The sequence below is a fragment of the Leptidea sinapis genome, chromosome 6 (genome assembly GCF_905404315.1).
Source record: "Leptidea sinapis chromosome 6, ilLepSina1.1, whole genome shotgun sequence".
NCBI classification, from domain to species: domain Eukaryota; kingdom Metazoa; phylum Arthropoda; class Insecta; order Lepidoptera; family Pieridae; genus Leptidea; species Leptidea sinapis.
In genome coordinates this window covers 2715858-2739832 of record NC_066270.1, presented here as the reverse complement: position 1 = coordinate 2739832, position 23975 = coordinate 2715858, and the positions used below count along the sequence as shown (strand labels likewise).

The window sequence follows — 23975 nt, the reverse complement described above, 5'->3', positions numbered from 1 at the left end:
GCGGACCATTATGAATAAGGGGGTAAGTCACTACTGACTTGCTGGTGGTCTATAGTCACCTGTGCGACGAGATGTCTATCGCGGCTTTGTCGCTTCTAGTAACATTTTTTTTTATATGAGAGGGGGCAAACGGGCAAGAGGCTCACGGGATGGGGAGAGGTGAGGCAACCGCCCATGGACATCCGCAACAACAGGTGTGTCAAGAAATGCGTTGCCGGCCTTTAAGGTATGCTTTTTTCTTGAAGGTCCCTAAGTCGTATCTGTTCGGGCAGACCGCTGCCGGTAGTTGATTCCACAAAGTGGCTGTGCGAGGCAAGAAATTTCGAAGAAAACGCGCGGTTGTGGAATGCCAGACGTCTACGTGATGCGGATGGTACTTTGCACGTAATGTCCGATGGTGGAATTCGGCCGCTGGAATCAACCCGAACAGCTCCTCTGAGCACTCCCCGTGATAAATGCGGTAGAAGATGCAGAGAGAACCCACATCTATACGCAATGCTAGAGAATCAAACCGATCGGAGATGACTTGATCGTCGATGATTCGAGCCGCTCTTCGTTGTATGCGGTCAAATGGAAGAAGCTGGTACTGGGGAGCACCCGCCCAGAGGTGAGAACAGTACTCCATGTGAGGCCGAATTTGCGCCTTATAAAGTTGCAGGCGGTGGCTTTTAGTGAAGTACTGTCTCGCCTTACTGAGTACACCAAAATTTTTAGAGGCCAGTTTGGCCTTCTCTTCCAAGTGACCACGGAACTGAACGTCGCTCGATATATCGACGCCAAGTATGCCAATACAGGCTGTGGCAGTTAGAGGAGTGATCTCGAATCGAAGGGATACGACAAAGGGAGACTTTTTAGTGGTGAACGCAGAAACTTGTGTCTTCTTGGGGTTGAATTGGACTAAATTTTTTCGGCCCCATTCCGAGACTTTGCGAAGCATAGTCTCGATTTCAGACACAAGTTTGATCCGGTTCTCGTCGACGCTATCCCGGGAGATGTTGGCACGGCCGGTGTAGGAAGCATACCCCGTGCTGTCGTCTGCATAGCAATGAATATTGCTGATTTGCAGCATATCATTGATATGCAGAAGAAACAGCGTAGGGGATAGCACACAGCCTTGCGGGACACCAGAGTTTATAGGTTTTAAGTCGGAGCATGCACCGTTGATAACAACCTTGATGCTCCGATCAGCCAAAAAGCTAGTGACCCATTTGCACAACTTCTCGGGAAGCCCATAGGATGGCAGTTTTGCTATAAGCACTTTATGCCACACCCGATCAAAGGCCTTCGCTATGTCCAAACTCACCGCCAACACCTCTCCCTTCGACTCAACCGAGTTGAATGGTCAATGAGTTTGAGCAGTATAGAAGTGAGTATGAGGAAACCTTAGATCTGGTAGTGAAACTAAAATCCCAGCTATATGAGGCTGAAGATGTTATAAGATCCTTTAAAACAGCAGATCAAAGTTTCAAGACCTCTCAAACCCAGTGCCTATTCAATGAGTTGGTTGGATGTGCCCCAGAAGTTGGTGTGGACTCTGTGGCCTTCCACCCGGCTCTTTTAAGCAAAAACAAATCAAAGAAATATGCAAGATTATGTAAATTTATTAGAAAAAACAATAACATTGTTAATAAAAAATACATCACATGTGCTAAATTTTCCAAACTATACAGGGAAAGAAATCAACTTAGAATACAAGCTAAAGAACTCTGTATAGATTTGGAAAGTATCAAAAAAGACTATAGGGAAAGTGTGAGCTCTCTTCAGCCTTACATTAAAATCTGGATCATGTCTTCTCTTTTGGAAAATGTTAAGGAATGTAAACAAAATTTCAAATTCAGTGTTGTTAGCCCAGCAGAAATAATTAAAACTTTCAGATCCTTAGAAATGAAAAAAACTGCTGATATATGGGGCATCTCTGTAAAAATAATAAGTTCTGTTATTGACGTCATAGCACCATATCTAGCACTAGTTTTTAATAGCTGTATTGAACATGGCGTGTTTCCTGACCTTCTGAAGTATAGTAAAATTACTAAATTACTAATTAACTGGTTCGGTGTTGTCGACCCTTAGTAAAATTTTTGAAAAAATTATTTTAAGCCAAATGCTTACTCACTTTAACACTTATAAGTTACTTCATATAAAACAATTTGGCTTTACTAGGGGACGCTCGACTACGGATGCAGGTGTTGAACTCATCAGGAATATTTTTGAGGCCTGGGAAAAATCACAGAATGCACTTGGTATCTTCTGTGATTTATCTAAGGCTTTTGATTGTGTTCAACATTCAACGCTGGTCAGGAAGCTATGCCACTATGGTATAAGAGGATCTGCACTCGATCTTCTGATCTCATATTTAAATAATAGGATTCAGGGGGTCGAAGTGAATGGCAGGAGATCTCCTGGGACTCCTCTCGGTATGGGGGTACCACAAGGGTCTATTCTTGGACCCTTCCTCTTCCTAATTTATATAAATGATCTACCTATCCTTGTAGAAAAAAAACACAAGGTGGTATTTGGAAACGAAGCCAAGTTTTATATGACGAAGTAAACAATGCTCTATCTGACATCTTGTACTGGTTTAGCGCCAATAACTTATTGTTAAATAATCATAAAACCAAATATATTAAATTCACCGCGCCAAATGTCATAAATGTAGATGCGAATATTTTATTAAATGGAGAGGTGGTAAAGCCAGTGGAATCTGCTGTGTTTCTTGGCATTACTCTTGATTCCAAATTGCAGTGGGGCCCCCATATTGAAGGATTGGCGAATAGGCTTAGTTCTGCAGCATATGCGGTTAAGAAAATTAGACGGTTAACAGACATGGATACGGCGAGATTAGTATACTTTAGTTATTTTCATAGTATTATGTCCTATGGTATTTTGTTATGGGGCAGTGCGGCCGATATTAATACCATCTTTGTGCTGCAGAAGAGGGCTATTCGCGCGATTTATAACCTAGGTCCTAGAGAATCATTAAGAGAAAAATTTAAAGAAATAAACATTTTGACTGTTGCTTCTCTATACATTTTTGATAATGTTCTGTATGTTCATAAGCACATTGAGGAATTTTCTAGAAACTGTGACATTCATAATGTTAACACGAGGAACAAACATAAACTTGTTATGCCTACTACTCGGTTGGGTCGAGTTAGTAAGTCTTTTGTTGGGCGATGTATATGCTTCTACAATATGATCCGAGAAAATGTACAAAACAAATGTGTTACGAAATTTAAAAGAATTGTTAAAAAACGTTTGTGTGGGAAAGGTTATTATAGCATAAACGATTTTCTTAAAGACACCACGGACTGGGATTAAAGCGAACACCCTCAGGCTCTTTCATTATTAATGTTTATTGTACGATATTACATTGTAATCCATATTTTATATAAAAAAAAAAGCCCGCTGAGTTTCTTGCGCCCATTCTTCTCAGGTCTGAGGCAGTCTCTTTTGAATGGGTGGTAGATTTTGACGTTCAATAAGTGATTATAAATCCTATTTTGAATAAAAATATTTGAATTTGAATTTGAATTTATGTGGGGAATTCGTGGGTATGTGGGGTAGTTGTGGGTATATGTATATCTTATGTGGGGCATTTGGGTATTATGATGAGAATTTTATAGACGGAAATGTAAATGTAATCACAACATTAGTTATTTTGACTGTCGTAATTGTTTGATATTATATATTTACCATTTTGGATGAATTCATTTTTGGTTAGATAGAAAATATCTAATCCTGGAAATGATGTATTATAAGGGTGTGGAATGCGGCACGTTGGACGATTTTGAGAATATGTCGAATAAAATCAACCAAAATAAGAATTGCAGTTAGTGTCTCTTTTTTATAAGAAAAAGTTATTGCTAGAGCAAGACATAACCTGATGAAATGCATGAAACGAAATAAATATATCTTTATTGCACACCACAAAATAATATTAAATATATTATAAATCACGAATACATAAAAAGCAATAGGCGGACTTATCGCTTAAAAGCGATTTGTTACAGGCAACCTGCACTGGCTAAACTGAAATAGTTTATAAGAGTTTGAGCCTTTCTGATTTCAATGGGAAGAGACTTATTCCTGATGGTTAGTGATGCCCAAAACAATGCCGTTTCTGCTCAGGATTGAAAACCAAAAATTCGTTTTAAGTAAGTAAAGTCTGAGCAAAGTCTAAGTAAGTTGTCACTACGACATAGACTATAATTTTATTTTATTTATAAATACCAATATCTAATATATAAAATTTTCGTGTCACGGTGTGCGGGACCGAACTCCTCCGAAACGGCTTGACCGATTCTCATGAAATTTTGAGTGCACATTGGGTAGGTCTGAGAATCGGACAACATCTATTTTTCATCCCCCAAAATGTTAAGGGTGGCTCACGAATTTTTTTTTTAATTTTTTTTTTAATTTGTTAGGTTATGTATTATTATTATATATTATACATACAATTTAAAATTTTCACCCATCTACGATCAACAGTTACTTTTGTATCGCGATTTTAATATTATTCTAATCCATCCACAGACACGCATTAGAGTTTCAATATGGCAATCGAATATAATGATAATAATGTAGTACGATAAATTTTATGTACGATATATTTGTTAGGTCTGAGAGGTCGGTCGTCATCTATTTTTATATCCTAAAAATATTAATTATTGAATTTTTTTATTACTTTATATGGGCAATACAACGTTTGCTGGGCCAGCTAGTTTCAACATAATATTCTGTTGAACTTATATTCCTTAAGGTTTAATTAGGTGCACTTCGTGTAATATTTTTTGAACTTGACTCATACCAATGCCGAGACTTGCCCGTATCTGCTGATAGGACACTCTTTTATCTTCCTCTATCATGCGTCGCACAGCACTGAGATTATATAATATTATATTTGAGATCATCATTGAGATTGCTACGTCCACGCTTAAACTCGTTAAACCAATGGTAAATAGTGGCACGAGATGTGGCTTCATTAAGAAATGCTAATCGCAGCCTAACATAGCTTTGTTGTTGAGTAAGCCCACAACGAAACTCATAATAAATCATTGACCGAAAAATTTCTCGCGTTAGGTTAGATTGACATTTTCACGTGTAACAAGAGTTTTAGATCTGCCGCCAATTCACAAAAACAAATGAATACAGCCACATACTTCATTAAGTTACCAAAGAGTTCTAAAATTGAAATTCAAAATAAGTTTTCATCAGCAATGTTTCTAACTGGCAACTTAGCACATTTTCAGTGTTACCCACGTACGATTAAATGAGTCGCAAGTATTTTTAATGCATCTAATGCATTAAAAATAATCTGCATTTAATATGGCAAATCTTGTCTATATTTCTATCTAGGTCTACGATAGAAGTTTATACTTTGTTTAAAATATAAGGCGTTCCGTGAGAAAAAGAAATTCCGAATTGATGAGAAAGTCGTACAAATTAAACAATATTCGATCTTCGAAATGGTAAAGTTCGAGTTTTGGGCGATTTGTCGCTTTGTATTTTCTTATGTCAAGTTGAGTAATACTTACTTAATTGAAGCGTAATTGAAATTGTAAAATTTTAACATCTGTTATCAATTATGTATAACTAGGCACATTAATATATACAAAAAATACGCTTAAAACGGCCTCAATTATTTAAATTTCTACTATGCAGGCAACGGTACTGGCGATGCCGTATACACCGCTATGCAGGTCTCTCTCGGGAAATCATCAACCAGTGCCAGAAGAAACTTGTGTCTTCTATCGAGTCCCATCTTGAAAAGATCCCGGAATGGGGTAAAATGAACCTCTACCAGTTTAACCCCCAGAAGATTCAATTTGCGCGTTTACCACTACGATTGGCTATTTTCGTATCACCGCTCACACTTTTCTAAATGCCTCGCCTAGTATCTGAGTACTGTGTCTCGAAATCTCGAGATATAGAGCACGGCAATACTTGCAGTAGGCCCACATTCTAGCGCTCTACAAATCGCAGGTCCAGCCACATATGGAGTATTGCTCTCTTTCTGGTATGACGCATTCCAGTATCAGCTTCTAAGCAGAGCTGCTGAATTGTTGGGGATCCAGTGATCTGTAAACGGCCAGATAGCTTGGCATTAGTAGTAACGTCGTTTCATTGTGTGTGTTCTACCGCATTTATCGTGTTTCGAAGAGCAGTTTGACTTGATTCTCGCCGCTGAATACCACCTTCGCACAACACACCAAAAGTTAAGATATCATCCCCACCATGGATGTATGTGTTTCTTCATAGTGAGGTTTTCTAGGAACATTATTCCAATTACAAACAAGCTGTGGAATGAGCTTTCTTATGCGGTGTTGCCAGGACGATACGACATGTGATTCCTCTGATGTTCCAAGAGAATGTGGGTGGCGGTGATCACTTAACACTAGGTGACCCGTAAGCTCGTTTGTCCTTCTCTTCCATAAAAAAGGTGCATTGACAAAATGAATGAGCTTCCTTGTGCTGTGTTTCCGCGCGACATGACGCTATGACATGGGTACCTTGATTTTTTTTAATGAAAATAAGGTACGAAACGAGCAGGTCGTTAAGCTGAAAGTAATTGATACGCCCTACCCATTTCAATGCTGTGCCGCTCAGGATTCTTGAAAAACACAAAAATTCTGAGCGGCACTACAATTGCGCTTACCTTTAGACATAAGATGTTAAGTCTAATTTGCACAGTAATTTCACTAGCTACGGCGCCCTTCAGACCGAAACACAGTAATACTTACACATTACTGCTTCACGGCAGAAATAGGCGCCGTTGTGGTGAAAGGAGCCTCTCACTGGTAAAAAAAATGTGCTGCGACTGCTCTTGTGACTACACCCGCTACTCAAACCGGAATACTGTAGAACAATCGCACTGCTTTTTTACAAGTAGGGTTTCTTTGGCAGTACTGCTCTAGACCTGAGCCTCAACAAACACAGCTCGAGTCGACAAAGGAGCCGCGATCAATGTTATAAACAGCCTAGCGAAACTCTTTAAGAACAAAGCGATTGACTCGATTGTATGAAATATGCAGTGTTGATAGTTTGACAGATGACGACTATAATCTTGAACAAAAAGGAGATCCACTATGTTTTAAGCAACTGTTCACTTTCAAACTTAGCCAGATTATACTTCGTGGCCAATCGCGATGCTGTAATTACTACTATTTCAAACTTATGTCAAGTCACTGCACGTTTCATACTAAACTATATTTCAATTTTTACGTTGGCAGTCCCGCCTCTTATATGTAGGATTTACATTCTCTTTGGTTTTATATTTATGGATATGTGCAAAACCAGGGTGGGTAATAAAGCCAATTTTCAAATCCTACCCAAAGAAACAGATAACACAAATAAAACTTTGTTAATCTACGATGTTAGAATTAATTAAGCTAACAAGCAGAAATGTACAAAATAACATAAGTAGCTGAAAGGGCTTTGAAATATATGAAAGCGCGGGAACTTTTCACAGCCATACTCTGATGGGTGGGTGGTACGGGTCAATGAGCAAACTTATAAGCCAGGAGACGGCGAATAATAATATAAACCACTTTATAATATTGTTCAATCACGAAGCCCGCTTTATATAACAGAGTTGATTAATATACACTCGTAATTGGTGAAATTTAAAAAGGATATGCCATCAAGCCAAGCGATAATTTCTAACAATTTCCAAATCATTTTAAACGTGTACAATTTGTACAGTACAGTGATGCAGCCAGTACATTGAGCATCTTGTTGTCCAGACAAGAGTGGATGTTATTGGATCACGCCAGAAGTCACCTATGAGACGGACTGACCAGTAAAATTATTGTAGTAGGCTATCCCATGTATGAGGGACCCGAAATCCTTGCAACAGAGCGGAGAAATCTGCCCATGACAATGCATGACGATTAAACATGCACAGGAAAACCGTATGGGATTAAGACCAAATGACGAATATAAAAACATAATCAAGGCCATATTAATAGTATGAAATACAGCTATGCTCATCGTCCGAGGGTCAATTTGTCAACTCAAAAAGTCTAGGGAAATTTTCAATAAAAAAGATAATATGTGAACAGCAATATTATTCTAAATCGATAAAATTGCAAAAAAAATGATCTAGCTCTTAGGCTATAAGTTGAAAGCAAGACACAAATGAGCAGCATGAGTGTTCATTTGAGGTTTTCACAAACAACTTGTGGAGTGCTTGGTGCGTTACAAAATACATGTAGTATATACGGGCATGTGGGCACAAGTGGGTGGCGAAATATGTCAACAAGAAACAGTTCCACTATCCTCATTTTTGGATACATGGATACAACAAGCTTATTACTTACATACAATTAAACTTAAACACCAGGGATTTTTTATAAAAGAGGAGGATAAGCCATCGTAGGGGTCACCTCATTTTAAGTGATCACCGCTCCCCACAGTCTACTGCAACACCAGAAGAATCACATGAGTGTTGCCAGCCATTTAGAAAAGTGTACGCGCTTTTTTTGGTACCCATGTCGTATCATCCTGGAAACATCGCACAAGGGAGCTCTTTCCACAGCTTGCTTGTACAAGGAAGAAAGTTCCTTGGAAACCGCACTATGGTGATAATAACGTAATTTGTGGAGTATTGTGCGAAAGTAGAATTTGAGGGTAGGAAAAAAGAGAGAATAGAGAGTACTGTCCTCCATTTGCAACAGCGATGATTTTATTTTACTTTCTACCTGATCGATCAATCAGATCCAGAATAACCTACAAGCAAATTATGAATATATCTGGAAGCCCAAAACAAATTTGAGATGAGCTGCCTTATGCGGTGTTTCTAGGAAGACCCATCTCATCTTTATCTTCAAAAAAAGCACGTTTACCTTCCTCAATGATCGGAAACGTTCCTGGGACTCCTCTGGTGTTGCAGGAGAATGTGAGTGGTGGTGATTACTTAACATCAGGTGACCCATACGCTCATTAGTGCTCACTTTTATAAATAAAAAAAGCTATTTTAAGCGTGCGCGTTAATGCTCTAAAATAGAGAGTTTACATAAAGCTAAGGGCTCATGTAGACTGTACCACTGCCGCGTCTTCACCACCCCGCTTATTGGGATACATAGCTACCACGCCACTTCTACCACCTTTGCCCCATCTCCACTTGAGTAAACCGCACTCTGCTAAACAATAATAATTTTGAAGAAAAACAAATTTGTATCTGCACCATCTCACAGTTTACAAAACAACCTTTTGAAAGTTTCCATTTGTCTTTAAGCGTGTCAAAGTTTTCACAAATAAGACCGGACCAAACACGTTGAAACAAACACTGACGGTGTGGCAACGCCGCGGCGGCGGTGTTAGTATGAGTTTGCAACGTCGCATGTACACAGGTGCGGTGTCGGTACTTTGGGGGTGCAGTTTACACACACCCTTATGTTTTTCCACGAACTTTTCTGTCAATCCGATCGATAATAGCTTTTCTTCACGATCGTTGGCATGTACGGAGCTGGTTTCAAAGCTATTAAGAACTTTTCAACTTCCATTCACACTTTGCGGCACTTTCAACGGTCAGTACAAATTTTATATTACAAAAACATAGTGACTGATTTCAAACTTCCAATTCATTTATGTAACATTTATTTAATTGAATCATTAAAAATAATATGAAAAAAAGCATAATAAAAATACATGTTTTTATATAAGATATACTTATCCCTCTACCTATAGTTTTGTTATATTATGAAATCACAATCTCTTTTATAGTATCCTCTAAGTTTTATTTTGCAACACCTACATACACATACATAAGCTCATATAAATAGAAATATGCTAAAGATGTCTTTTAAATATTTCTTTAAATTTCATCGATGTGGTAGAAGATGTTAAAAATTTAAAAATACATTTGTGTACATAGTTTGCATACATTAGAGCCATTTGGACCTAGATTAATAAATGAACTTATAATTAGAATGAATTTTAACATAAACTAGATTTTACCCGCTACCTACTTTGGGCAATTTTTTTTTTATTTCTCAGGATACTTTTTAAATAATACACACACAAACTACTCTTTCCGCTGCTGGCAGCGCTCTTCTATGATACAGCCCAAATCCCTTGTCATTGTGGACAGTCTCTTTAATAGTATTTCTCTGTGAACTTCAATTTCCTATTTCATCCAAATCCAAATCGAACAAATGTATATAAATAATTTCTTATCAAGTGCCTAAATTCAAAGTCTCGGCGTTTTATCTTCGACTAGCTGACCCGGCAAACGTTGTTTTGCCATATAAAGTATAATTCACACGATAGTTTTATAAGTCATAAAATATTGCCTATATTATAGCCTGTACATCATTTTCTTCTATTGTCAATAGTTTTTGCAGCGCACGCAAAAATAGGTTTTCGATTTTACACCTTGTGTTACAAAATAGCAATTTTATTACGGATCCCTAATTTTGAAAAAAAAATAGCCTATAGCCTTCCTCGATAAATGGACTACCCAACACTGAAAGAATCATTCAAATCGGACCAGTAGTACCAGAGATTAGCGTGTTCAAACAAACAAACAAACAAACACTGCAGCTTTATAATATTAGTATAGATAATGACGAATTCTCATACAAACTGCCGTCCCCTATTTCAACCCCTCCATTATTTTTTTTGCAATAAAATATAGCCTGTGTCCTGTTTGAAGCTCTAGTCTATCTCTGTACTAAATTTTATTAAAATCGGTTTGGTGGTATAGGTGTGAAAGCATAACAAACAAACTTACATTCACATTTATAATATTAAGTAGGGTTGTAGATTTTTACATTATATTTAAATTTCTCATTATAAAAAGCCAGAATAATAGACTGAGAAATACATGGTGTTGTTTTTACTATCTCTTGTTAAAGTTATACTTCTTTTGGCGCGTTCGGGATAATTTTTTTGTTTTTTACTAGCCACTCGGGTCCCACTGCTGGGCAAAGGCCAGGCCATGTTATGAGCATCCCGATCGTCACGCCATCGTTTTCGGGGTCTGCCTCGACGTCTTTGCTTGTCCTGAGGCACCCTATGCGTGACGACCTATGCCCATCAGTCAGTGTGCATCTTACACACATGCCCAGCCCAGTTCCTCTATAGCCTGACGGTTTTTTCTCCCACATTAGCAATTCCAGTTCTGGAGCGTAGTTCCGTATTTCTACTGCGATCGATTACATTTACTCCCAGAATACTGCGCTCCATAGCTCCATAGGGATACATAGAGAGTGAATATTTACGATGCGTACACACCGTCACGCAAATTCGACACCGTGACGATAGCTGGCCAACTAAACCATTTGTATCATACTTCAGCTACCAATCCTCTTGTAACTCATATGTCTACTGAACCACAAACCAATGGACGTGAATTAAACAAATTTCAATGTACAATTTATATAGATGTTATAAAAAAAAAATACTTAATTACACGATTATTAACTACCTTATGCGGTATAATAATATTTTTAATACCTTCTTTATTACAATATTGTTTTACTACAAATGTAAAATAGCACGAGGAATAATTTTTGTTTTATTACGTCACAGTACACACACACTTTATTTCTTTTTTAAACTGCTTGAGGTGCCTTTCGCTCCCTTCGCAAATCAACTCCCCACAGCATAACAATCACAGTACCGGACAGACAGCTTTACAAGCCAATTAGTCGAGTCATGCATCTCGTACCTATAAAACGTATTTTCCTTCAAGTGTATATTTTGTGATTTATTCCATACACATTGCTGTTGCCAGCTTTTAAAGTAAAGGATATAAACGATTGAAGATTCTATTTTCTAAGCAGCACTGTGAATGAATAATGAATATATCTAGATGGATGGAGTTTGCAGCATGAAGTGCAATACTGGATTTCAGTGGCAGGAATCAGGTGATCAACACAAGCTAACCTTCAAAAACGCAAAACGTAATGAAAAGCCGATAGCACATAATCGAGGTCGAACTTAAAACAATGGATGAATAATGATACTTGATTTATACATATTTTGAAAGAATGAAGAAGTAAATTATAGGTATTTTTAATTTATCAATAAAATTGATTATTATTAATCATTATAATGCATGAACTTGTAAGTTCAGACATAAAGATTTATTATTGTGACAGCAGTTGGAGACGGAAATAACCGCCGGGTTCGAATGTTATCGCTATGAGTGTGGCGACAATGCAAGCGTCAACACGCAACTGTAGGTACTAAATATAAACAAAAGTGCATTCAGTGATATTTGACATAATATTAAATTATTCACGCAGAAGTTCGACGCTTACGTTATATTATTGAGTTGAAAATATTGATGAATATTATTTGAATTTTGGAATTGTTGCTGTCTGTTTAGAAGGTTATTGCGTTTTATGTGGAGTAATTAATATGTTGGAAATGGATTCGGAAAGACAGCCGTTGCTAGCAAATCAAAGATTTAAACATTTCAGGTAAGTTTATACTGTTTTTTTTTTTTGTGATTTTCCGTTGCTTATGACTTTCTTAATGATTCAAGAATTTTGAAATGAAGCAATAGCCCTCAGGCTTATAAATAAAATTTATTCTAACGTAAATTTAATTAAAAAAAAAACGTTGAGTTTCTCGCGCCAGTTTTTCTTAGTTCTGAAGCATATATTTTTGAATGTGTGATCCTTTTTGACGTTCATTAAGTGATTTAAAAAACCATTTGAATAAAAATATTTAAATTTTAATTTGAATTAGATGCGCTTGTTTAGTATATTACTCGTAACTCTTTTGAGTTTTTCGATGACTTATATACTTTTAGTTTTAACTTACTCAATTAAATCGAACCATTTCAGTGTTTCTGTTACATACCTTATACACAGATTATATAAAAAAATGTTAAATTAGATATCAATATGAAATTTAAACGTTATTTAATATCCTCGATACCCTTCAAGTTCAAACAGAGTATTTCTCATTTTAACACATCCAACTGTGAAGCCAAGGTAACGACTACGGCTAAAAATATCAAGATGAGTTGTTGGCCCTGAACACTGCATTTTAGTGCATTCATTGTGAAGTTTTATTTAGAAGGACGCTTCAATACTGTACATCTTAGATAAGGTATTTATTTTCTCAAAATTTTAGAATTCTTTTTGATGTCATTTCTAAAATGCTTCTGAAACAAATGGCGCTCTGAGAGAGAAGAAGCGGCGCAAGCAAGTGGAAGGCTCCTTTGTAGAGGATGCCGGCTAGATTCTGGGTACCAACGGCACCTATTTCTGCCGTGAAGCAGTAATGTGTAAGCATTATTGTGTTTCGGTCTGAAGGGCGCCGTAGCTAGTGAAATTACAAATGAGACTTAACATCTTATGACCTCAAGGTGACGAGCGCAGTTATAGTGCCTTTCAGAAGTTTTGGGTTTTTCGATAACCCGGAGTGGCACTGCATTGTAATGTAAGTTGTAAAAAGTAGTTCATAATAGGTCTGGAATGTTAACTTTAAACAACAGCCAGCATTACCTACAAATAAGACTTAAGGGTATGTGTAACTGGATAAAATAGTGTTCGCAGCTCCAAACGCTATATTTTCACGACAAAACTTGCCTAAAAACACCTTATTCGCGAGTTTTCTGCTTACCCTTCGCCTTAATGGAAGTTTCGATCAAACATGTATTAAAGTGCGGACGCGCCAGGGCTTAATAAATATGGTGAAATCAAAAGTCTAAGAGACAAATAGGTCGGTGTTTCTTTCTCAATAATTTTTGAAGTTATACTTCTTTAGGTGCATTATGTAAAAAATGATGAGAGTGATATTTTAAGAAACGCGCGCATCACTGTAACACAAAAGTAATATGAAGTTGGCTCCTAAAATTTTCTGACGTTTACGACATTCGTTCTTTTTTTTTTGGTCTTCGTCCATTATGAAGACAGGCAAAGGGTTCAAGCCCATATAGCCGTATTCGTTATTTAATAATAATTAATTGTCAAAGGCATCTTTGCAGGATTTTTATATTGTTCTTTCTACAAACGTAGAATAGCAGGAGAAATAAATAATTTTAAGGATTTTTGCTTTGTTACGCCAAAGAAGTATAACTTCCTGCGTGCATACTTAAGTACACACACTTTTTTTGTCAATTAATTTAATCATTATAGAATATTGTAATCATTATATTCAGCCAAGAAATTATTGTCTACTATTTGTTCGTAAAGTCCGCAATGGAGGGCGTGAATTCAACGAGACGTGTTATATTATGACGTAGTACGATTGAGGACAGTGCAACTTTTGTATGGAATTGTGTATGTTATGTCAATACGTGTCGATAATAATTGAAAGTGATATTTAAGTTAACTCATTCAAGACCGCGAATTATTTTTATATCTTTTAAAGTGAATCTTCCATAACATCGTCTCTAGCTTTGTGATGCATGTCGCGTGACGGTCGGGCGGCGCCTATAGTTCGCAGCAGCTGACCGTGTAGTGTATAGACTATTACTCATTTGTGCCATTTGCTGCACCCTATTTTGTTTGTTTTTCTCAGTGTTTAATGTAAATATTATTCCAAAATTTTTAGTTTAATGTCTATAATGTAAAAAAAGTTTAAATTTTTCCGTGATTTCATAAAACCACACAATCCTTTTTTTTATTCATGGTAGTTTGGTGTGATGGAAACAATTAAATCATTTCAATTGAATTACATTATTTTGCAATTACATCCATTTAACTAGATGCATTAATAACTAATTACCAATTTGGCGTTAATATCTGTTACTAAATTATTTCGTAGGTAATTTTTAACTTACGGCCAATTACTTTATACCGATCTATGGAACGTTTTTGGGAACTTTTTTTTTCAATCTATCTATGGGTCACTTATATTAATAATATTTTTTTTCTTTTTTTTTATGCCAATAAGGGACGATACGAGCATGACCTTCAACTTTCAACTTTCAAACAACTTCATCTTATATCGACAGTTACACATTCATTTATGTGATCTAATTTTAAGGTTTAAGGTTCCCTTTTTAATTTTAAGATGGACCTAAGTCAAATTTAACTAGTTTATACTAGGGATACGTTTTAGTTATCTCAAAGAAAAACAACAGTTTACATAACTTATATTTTTTAATAGTTTTCTTTTGCGAGGTGAAGTAGTTTTGATTTTGACAGCCTTTGATTTTCGTTTGTCAAAGTAATGTTGTCTTCAATAATATTTTACATGCCAAGAAAGATTTTATTAAAGATGAATTGATTTGGAAATCAGACTGACATTCTATTCGTTCCTTTGCGGCTTTTACGAAAGTGCCACCGCAACTTTGCCAATGTCAGGTTGAGGTAGGCTAACAAGAATAGTTCTATTTGTAAGATGTTGATAAATATTATAGATTAATACGAAACTATCGGGATTTATATAGAACAGTTTTATGTTTATATTATTGTTTTCTATTTCTGAGATCTTTTGCATAACATAAAGATTGTGAAAGGAGGTTGCCCCTGGATGGTATCGTTAAAATATTAGTTGTGTCACAACTTTATGAAAACAATCAATTATATAATTAATTGGAACATTTTTTGTGAATATTACGAAATAAGAATGTCTCCGGACAAAATCTAACTGAAGTAAAAGTGTTCTTGGTCATTTTTTTTGCCGCCATCTATGCCATAACCAAAATCAGTTAGTGATGGATCAAGGAACCGGTAAGTTATTTTTGTGAAATATTATAATGAAAACAATCCATAATAGAATCCATTATATTAACTTCGAGTGTGGCACGTGGCAATTATGACAACTCCCCAAACATAAAATCTTTGGGAGAGGCCTTTGTCCAGCAGTGGACGTCTTCCGGCTGATGATGAGGTCTATTTAGATCTGTAATGTCAAGAAATGCGTTGTTGGTTCTTCAGGTAAGAGTATGCTCTGAAATAAATGGTCTTTAAGTCCTGTCAATCAATTTTCTAATTAGACTACTTACTCTGTTAAAAAAACACAGGGGATAGATCAATAATACACAATTGTTAATGGTTCATTTATTTTATTCCTTCAAAGTATTTTCCTTCAGAAACAAGACTCTAACGAATAATAAAATCATCTAAATATTTTTAGAACGCTTTTTCCTGAATTGAGTTTAGTTCTCGTACTGACGAGAACTAAACTGTGGCAGGCGCCAATCCGAAGCTTGTTGACTAGTTTGCATGACAAAAACCCACGTTTCGTCACCAGTAACAATCAATGACATTTAGGTCGGGTTGGGAATAGACTCGTTTTAACATGTCCTCAACAACTCTTATGCGATTGAGTTTTTGTAGGAAATTCAGTTGTTTTGGGACTAGCCGAGCTGCAACATATTTCATACCAAAGTTATTATTTTAAATTAAATGGATTGACTCGTGAATAGAATAAAAAAGAAATTTTTATTTACCACAGGGAGTGACACTAACATAACATATTACAACAACACTTGGTAAACGTTATGAAGCTATACATCAATTCCACCTTCGCACGACACGCCACAAGTTAGGATATCATCCTCACCATCTGGATGTATGGCCTCCACAGTGGATGATCCTCCACAGTGCGGTTTTCAAGGAGCTCTCTTCCTCGTTCTACGAAGCTGTGGACTGAGCATCCTTGTGCGGTGTTTCCGGGACGATACGACATGGGTACCTTCAAAAAAAGCGCGTACACCTTCCTTAAAGGCCGGCAACGCTCTTGTGATTACTCTGGTGTTGCAATAGAATGTGGGCGGCGGTGATCACTTAACACCACACACCCGTACGCTCATTTGTCCTCCTTTTCCATAAAAAACAAATACATCAATTAATAAAGGGGCTGACATGGGGAGTAGTAGATCTAATAAGTAACTCCCATCTTTTAAATCATATCACAACTAAGCCAAATTAATATATATAAAATCATATATATATAACTCTAAACTTTATATTTCAATGCTGATATGTAACAAGAACCTTGAAGTTCAAAGCTTTTAATTAACAAGCCCAAAAATAGGTCAACTCTTTTAAATCAAGTTCGAAAACTGGCTTTTGAAGTGTAATCATTACCCAAAAACCAGTTTTGCATATTTCAACGTTGCATTCTGGCAAAATAAGCAAAAACGCGACATGAATTTGCAACTTAGTGAGAGCTCACCGGACAGTTTTGGATCAAGTGAATGTTAAATCTGTTTATCATCTGTTCGGAACCTTTATTAAGCAAGATATAATAATGATATTGATACATCAGCACAGACAGGATCCTACAAAAAAGCACTGAAAGAATGAAAAAAACCTTTTTTCTAATTTGTACCTACGGTACCCTTGGTGGGAAAGACCGACTCGCACTTGGCCGGTTTTTTATGGTAGAGTCTCCTCTGGATCTTCTTCTTCGGCGTTACACTCTTGTCAGAGTGGTGGTGGTCGTCACGTCGAGGTTAGTGGCCTGTTTCACAATGCGACGCCACTCGTCGCGATCTGCCGCTCTTCTCGTGCATTCATGCAGAGTACCGTCGACAGCTTGCCTCACTTGGTCCGTCCACCTCATCGGGGACCTGCCTCGTGGTCTAGTGCCCTCTGAATCACCTGATAGTATATGATGGCATAGGCTCACACTCTTTTGTAACACCAGAGGAATCATAAGTGCGTCGCCGGCCTTACACAGCTTCCCATAAAGGTACATAATATGAATTCGAAAACGGATGACACATTGGTATGTGGCAGGTGACGATCGAACCGGGGGCTCAGTGATGAGAGTTAACAGTACGTTAAATAACTAGCTGACCCGACAGACATTGTTCTGTTCATAATAAAAAAAAACTCTTAAAAATTCCTAAAATCCTATCCATGAGTCAATATATAGGTGGACATCTCTTATATATTACGTCACGGGATATCCTGCTTAAGATCGGCAGGCCGTATCAATCGTCATGCCAGCATTAACGAAGTCATTCGCTGGGCATCAGCCACTCTTCATACAGCTGTTTTAGAGCGACGTACCCGCCGCGATGGCAAGCGTCCTGATGGAATGACCCTGGTGGCTTAGGCATGAGGATGGGCGCTGGTGTGGGACGTAACTTGCTTCGCGTTGCTTCGGCTGCTTCTACTGCCAAAGACAGCAAGCGTCACAAAGATATCGGTCTCAGTGAGTCTTACATCTTTGTGCCGTTTGGTGTCGAGACACTTGGCTCGTGGGCCCCAGAGACGCGGAGAATGTACAAAGTCTACGCACCTCGATAGCTATATCGGTAAACGGATCAGCCTAGTTATCCAACGCGGAAATACTGCCAGTATTCTTGGTGCACTTCCCCGTAATGATAGTCAATTTAATGTAATCATAGTATTGTAAATATAGTTATATTGTTTTTTTTTTTAAGTAAATATACGTTACTATGACAACCGACTTCTAAAAATAATAATTTACAATTGTTGTACCACCCAATTATTGTATTACCCTCGCCTTTCCCCTTGTCACGTTGTGCGTGCGACACAAGCACATGTCACCTACAACTATGTGTATATAGTTACAAACCTACCTTGACTGACACCGGCAATGGGACCACACGGGAAGCGCCAGCATTCAAATAAAAAAAGATTTATCAAAATCGGTTCACTCAGTCGAAAGTTCTGAGGTAACAAACATAAACAAAAAATTCCGACGGATTGAGAACCTCCTCCTGTTTTGAAATCAGGTAAAAAGATATTTAATGATGTTTAATGCTAAAATTATAGAACGCGATTCTTAAGATTAATTACGCAACAACATAATCACAACTGAACTTAACCACTTCAATTACTGTCAATCACGCAAAATTTACAAATAAATTACAATCTTAACCAACATGTTGATCTCAAAACATAATGACGACGAAACAAAATATTGTTTTTCTTCTTTTTATCCGCAACAGGTTTTGTATGTTGCAATCAGATGCTTGCATAGTAGATATTATCATTTGCTTGTCATATCCAGGTTATGACTTCATCCTTGGTTATATATCGATCAAATAAGTAGTATTAGTGAATCATTATTTTATTATATCGACGGTAATTATTATAATTAAAAAAATAGCACTGGACGTATCGCCAAAATTCTCCGTATTTAAAAATTATTTTATGCATGTTCTTTTAGTTTTTTTTTTTAATTACTTATAGTTTATTTAACCAAATTAAAGTAATTTATACCAAATTTTATGGACGATGCGACACTTGAACCTCTTGTCTTTCTGGTTCCATCCAAGCGCTCATCCCAACTGAGCCTACCGTCCGAGCCCTTACATCGTTCATAAATTTTCATTACAAATTTATTTTGTAAAATTAATCCCACTTTAGAAATAACAAATTGTTTCGATTTGAAAGTACGACCGATATCTCAAGTCAATTTTCTAATATGCAAATTTTGGGGTTGAGCAGGTTATGTACTGTAAAGTAGATCCTGTAGATGGAGCCACAACCTGAGAGTTGAAGAAGACACCAACATTTAGGTTCGATGCGTCACGCGGACTCGGAAATTTTGCTTACAAATTAAATTTGTATAATGAATCCCTGAATTGAGGAATATCACACTACAAATAACAAATTGTTTCGATTTGAAAGAGCGATTTCTAAAGTAAATTTTCAAATATGAATTTAAATCATTAACTGAGCTAACCGTTCGAGTGACGTATCGCCATAAAATCTTGTATGCTATGTTCAACTCTCAGGTTGTTGCTTTAGAGTTGAAAAAAGCATACAAGATTTTCAGATGTGGGTTATAACATATGATATCAAAAACATAACAAATTGTTTATTTTATTAAATTAACCGAAGTGCGAGGACGGGTTTTGGTGTGTAGAATTTCAGTTTACATAAAAATTAATATTGATATTTAATTCACAGGCCCCTCAGTCGCGAAGAAGTCATGAAATCCCGTGGTCAGTTACAGTGGACAAGTGCACGGGTGTTTGTGATTCTAATGTTCTGGATAGCAATGGCCATTTGCCTGTCGCTTGCAGTGGAAATAATAATGTCATCAAAGTGTGCCCCAGTTTTGAACAAGTTGCCGTCGGTGCCTCCCGTGCATATAGCCTTCACACCCCTCCTATCTCGCTACGAGAACGCTTAATATTTTCGAGATGAGCAGTGAGAAATATAATTTTTATTGGCTCTCTGACAAATATTTCGAAGACAATAAATAACTTTTAATTATCATAAAATAAGTTTTCGTGTATATTTTCTAAGCTAATTACGATATTATTGCGTCTTTTACGTCTGCCATTTTGTTCAGTTATATTTCCATATCGCTTTGCATTTTATAATATTATGATAACTGACTGATATTTATGTATGTTAATAGGTTATTTCCTTGGATAGTTTATACGTGCAGAATCTAGACGTATAATGCAAGAGGCTCTATCTAGAGTCTAGATAGAGCCTCTTTCTGCTAGACAACCGATGAAAACAGGCCAGGTTTATTACTTTAGTTTTTTTCCGTGCTCAAAGTAGAGGTTAACTGTCAACCTCAACTTTTTTCGTTGTTTTCACAGCTGTCACAGTAAATCTACATACCATATTAGTTCTTGTATAGTCAAATCAGCTTAATTTTTGTAACTACTCTACGGCTGCATTTAGTGCTCGACCGACAGTGCTCACATCGGTCGAGCGTAGCTCGTGCGACACGCGCAGACCATGTTACGTTTAGTGCTCGGCTGACAGCAAACTTGATGGCGCGTGTAGAATTGCGAAGAAAAATGAATCTATTTTACACCTCTTTAATATGTGCGTACTACTTACGCAAACAATTACGGAATGAAAGACGGAGAAGATATCATGTTTACCCTATTATTAAGGAGCGTCAGATTGATGGACAAATTATTTATACATTATATTCGAAATTGTCAGAACACGAATTTATCTTTACGATTTTTGTTATGATGTTACACTCGCGCGTACGGTCGGTCGCTCGGTCAGCACTTATTTAGTTATTTATCGCCGAACTCCATAGCGAGTCAGCGGACCGAAGAGCTCAACCGACGTTTCTCGTTAGCGGACGTAGCTTTACACGCGTAGAAATTCATCAGCGCTGGACTGAACGCGTTCATAATAATATGTTTTTATAGTTATAGCTACGCTCGACCGACGTCGGTCGGTTTAAGCACTAAATGCATCGTAAAGAACAGATTTTGAAAATATTTAGATTTTTTTTTTTTAAATCATAATAATATTTCATTTGAAAATTATGTTACTAATTATTACGACAAATGAAATCCTATATTTTTCTAGTCTGATAAGTATGACATTGGATAATCAATAAATGAAATAATTTACCTACTTGAGGAAATTCAAATAAAATACACACACACCTACATTAGGTTTTTAGTAAAGTTGTGATTTTTATTAGATATGATTTATATAACTTATGGTTCCGTGACCTTTGCAGGCTCATGTTTTTAGTGAGACTGCAAAAAAGGTAAAAAGCACCTACAGCTAAATTTTTTTTATTTAAACAAATGTTCAACACTCGAGTTGATCAAAGGAAATAACTACTTGAATAAATTAAATTCCTCGTCGTAGTGCGTATCAAGTTATTTATTTATTTATTTATTTTGATTAAAACGGTTACAACACCAATTACAATAATCAAGTTTATTAAACTATAATTGTTAGACGCTATTATGCGAGGACGCACTAAGTTGGAGCAGCAACTGCACCAACACTTCAGTCTATTAGTAAATAGATCACAATCAATGCTTGAGCATAACTTGAAAATGTCATGAAAAGGTTCTATATGTATTTTTTTAATCCAATCTGAACCAATAATATGGATAGAAGGAGAATATTAACAAATAATTTCTTAATTAAGTTCTTAATATCTTGAGTTCATCAACCTTCTGGAAACAGAAACGCGAAGAACTTGATAGTGCCGTGACATGAAATTAGATACGATAAAACTTAAAGTGTATTATGTTATAGTTTATAATAAAATCCCAAACGTTATTAAAAAATTACCAGTTAAAAAAAATGTATCGTAAAAAAAAAATTAACATCCAACTATTATAATGTGAAAGATTATTTGAATGATAAAGATAGTTGGGATAAATTTTTCTAAATGAATGTTAATGAATATTGTTGCTTTACTCAATTGAATGCTATTGTAACTTTTGTTCCTCATCGTGACTTGCACTAAATAATTTATAAAGTTTTACAGTCAAAATTAGTTTTTATTATAAGAAAATTGAATTATTGTACTTTTTAAAATGTAAATAGTAGGTTAGTAATAATTGTTATCTTTATATCATATATCGTTATGTATCTAGTTGGTAAGCCTAAATATATAAATAAATATTCTGCGGGATCCTGGTGTTGCGATCATTTTGAGAGTACATAGATTTTAATGAGTTTTGTTGATTTTGTGATAGTGGCATTTGAGATCTGAAAGGAATCGGTAGGAGCTGCCCAATTACACTCCAAATTTTCATTTAATTCTTCATCATCAACCGGAAGACGTCCACTGCTGGACAAAGGCCCCAAAGATCTCCACGACGATAGGTCCTGCGCTGCCCTCATCCAACGTATTCCGGCGATCTTGACCAGATCGCCGGTCCATCTTGTGGGGGGGTTTCCAACCTTTTTAATTCTAGGCAATATCATTATAAACTATTTTTTAAAGAGTTTTTATTAGTTGTTTTTATTTATTATTGTATACCTAAGTGCTAACCCGGCACACGATGTTTTGCCATATTAATTAATTACCCCACGCTTGCTTATTTTATGAATTGTTATATGGAATAAAATGTAATTGATTCAATTATTTGTATAATAATAATGTCTCCTGAAAAATTTACCCAAATGGAGTTCGCTGGTTTGCGAAGGTATCGATATACCGACACCGATATATTTATTAAATCTACCAGCTAACTCATTGCAGAGCATAGTCCCTCAAAGATTTTTTTTTATGATAATAAGGGACGAGACGAGCAGGACGTTCAGCTGATGGTAATTGATACGCCATGCCCATTACAATGCAGTGCCGCTCAGGATTCTCAAAAAACCCAAAAATTCTGAGCGGCACTACAATTGCGCTCGTCACCATAACATATACATAAGATGTTAAGCCTCAGCCCAGTAATTTCACTAGCTACGGCGCCCTTCATTACGAAACACAGTAATGCTGACACATTACTGCTTCACGGCAGAAATAGGCGCAGTTGTGGTACCCATAATCTAGCCGGCTTCCTGTGCAAAGGAGCCTCCCACTGGTTGATCATTTCACGATACCAGGCGCCTTAAGCTTATTTGTCTGATCACTTTTTGCCTAATTGCATTGACACATCACGCGTACTCCACCCTGTCTAAGACCTAATTATAAAAGAATTATGTTTGACAGTTCTTACCACCAAATTAGATTATGGTTTTTTACAACTATACCTACTACTAATACATCTAAATAGCAACAGTACGGGTTTTTAGCGGTCAGCTAAATTAGCACAGATTTACAATAGGGGTCCACACTGCGGTTTTCAAGGAACTTTCTTGTAAATATCACAAAGCTGTGGAATGAGCTTCCTTGTGCGGTGTTTACTTGACGATACGACATGGGTACCTTCAAAAAAAGCGGACACCTACCTGAAATGCCGGCAACGCCCCTGTGATTCCTCTAGTGTTTCAATCACTTAACTCCAGGTGAACAGTGGCGTTTTTTTCTGCCTGAAATTACTGGGCAAATGAGACTTAATGCCTTATGTCTCTGTTGTAAAAGCATATACATCGCCCCACAAAAGACTTGTTAACTCGACTTAGTCGAGTAGTTGGTATTATAAGCTTATGTCTGTTCCTGGTGTTAACATTATGGCTATGACAGTTTCTGGCAAATTCACTTATGTGCCTATGAACATACATTACATTATCAAGAATATATTGAGAAGCATCAGTGAAGATGTTAATTTCTTTGAATTTTGCTCTCAATGATTCCTTAGGGCCTAGGTTATAAATAGCGCAAAATTAAAATATATATCGTGAGTACCCGTCATAATAATTACCAAATAGGTTGATGTTTTGCCAAGAGCTGTT

General features: G+C 36.6%; 1 long non-coding RNA gene across 1 annotated transcript; it reads left to right on the top strand.

The window, feature by feature from the left end:
• Positions 1-11665: 11665 nt before the first annotated feature.
• LOC126964885 (uncharacterized) lies at positions 11666-22714 on the top strand. Its single transcript, XR_007729445.1, has 2 exons — positions 11666-12428; positions 19806-22714. It is a non-coding gene; the product is annotated as an uncharacterized LOC126964885 (long non-coding RNA).
• Positions 22715-23975: the final 1261 nt, after the last annotated feature.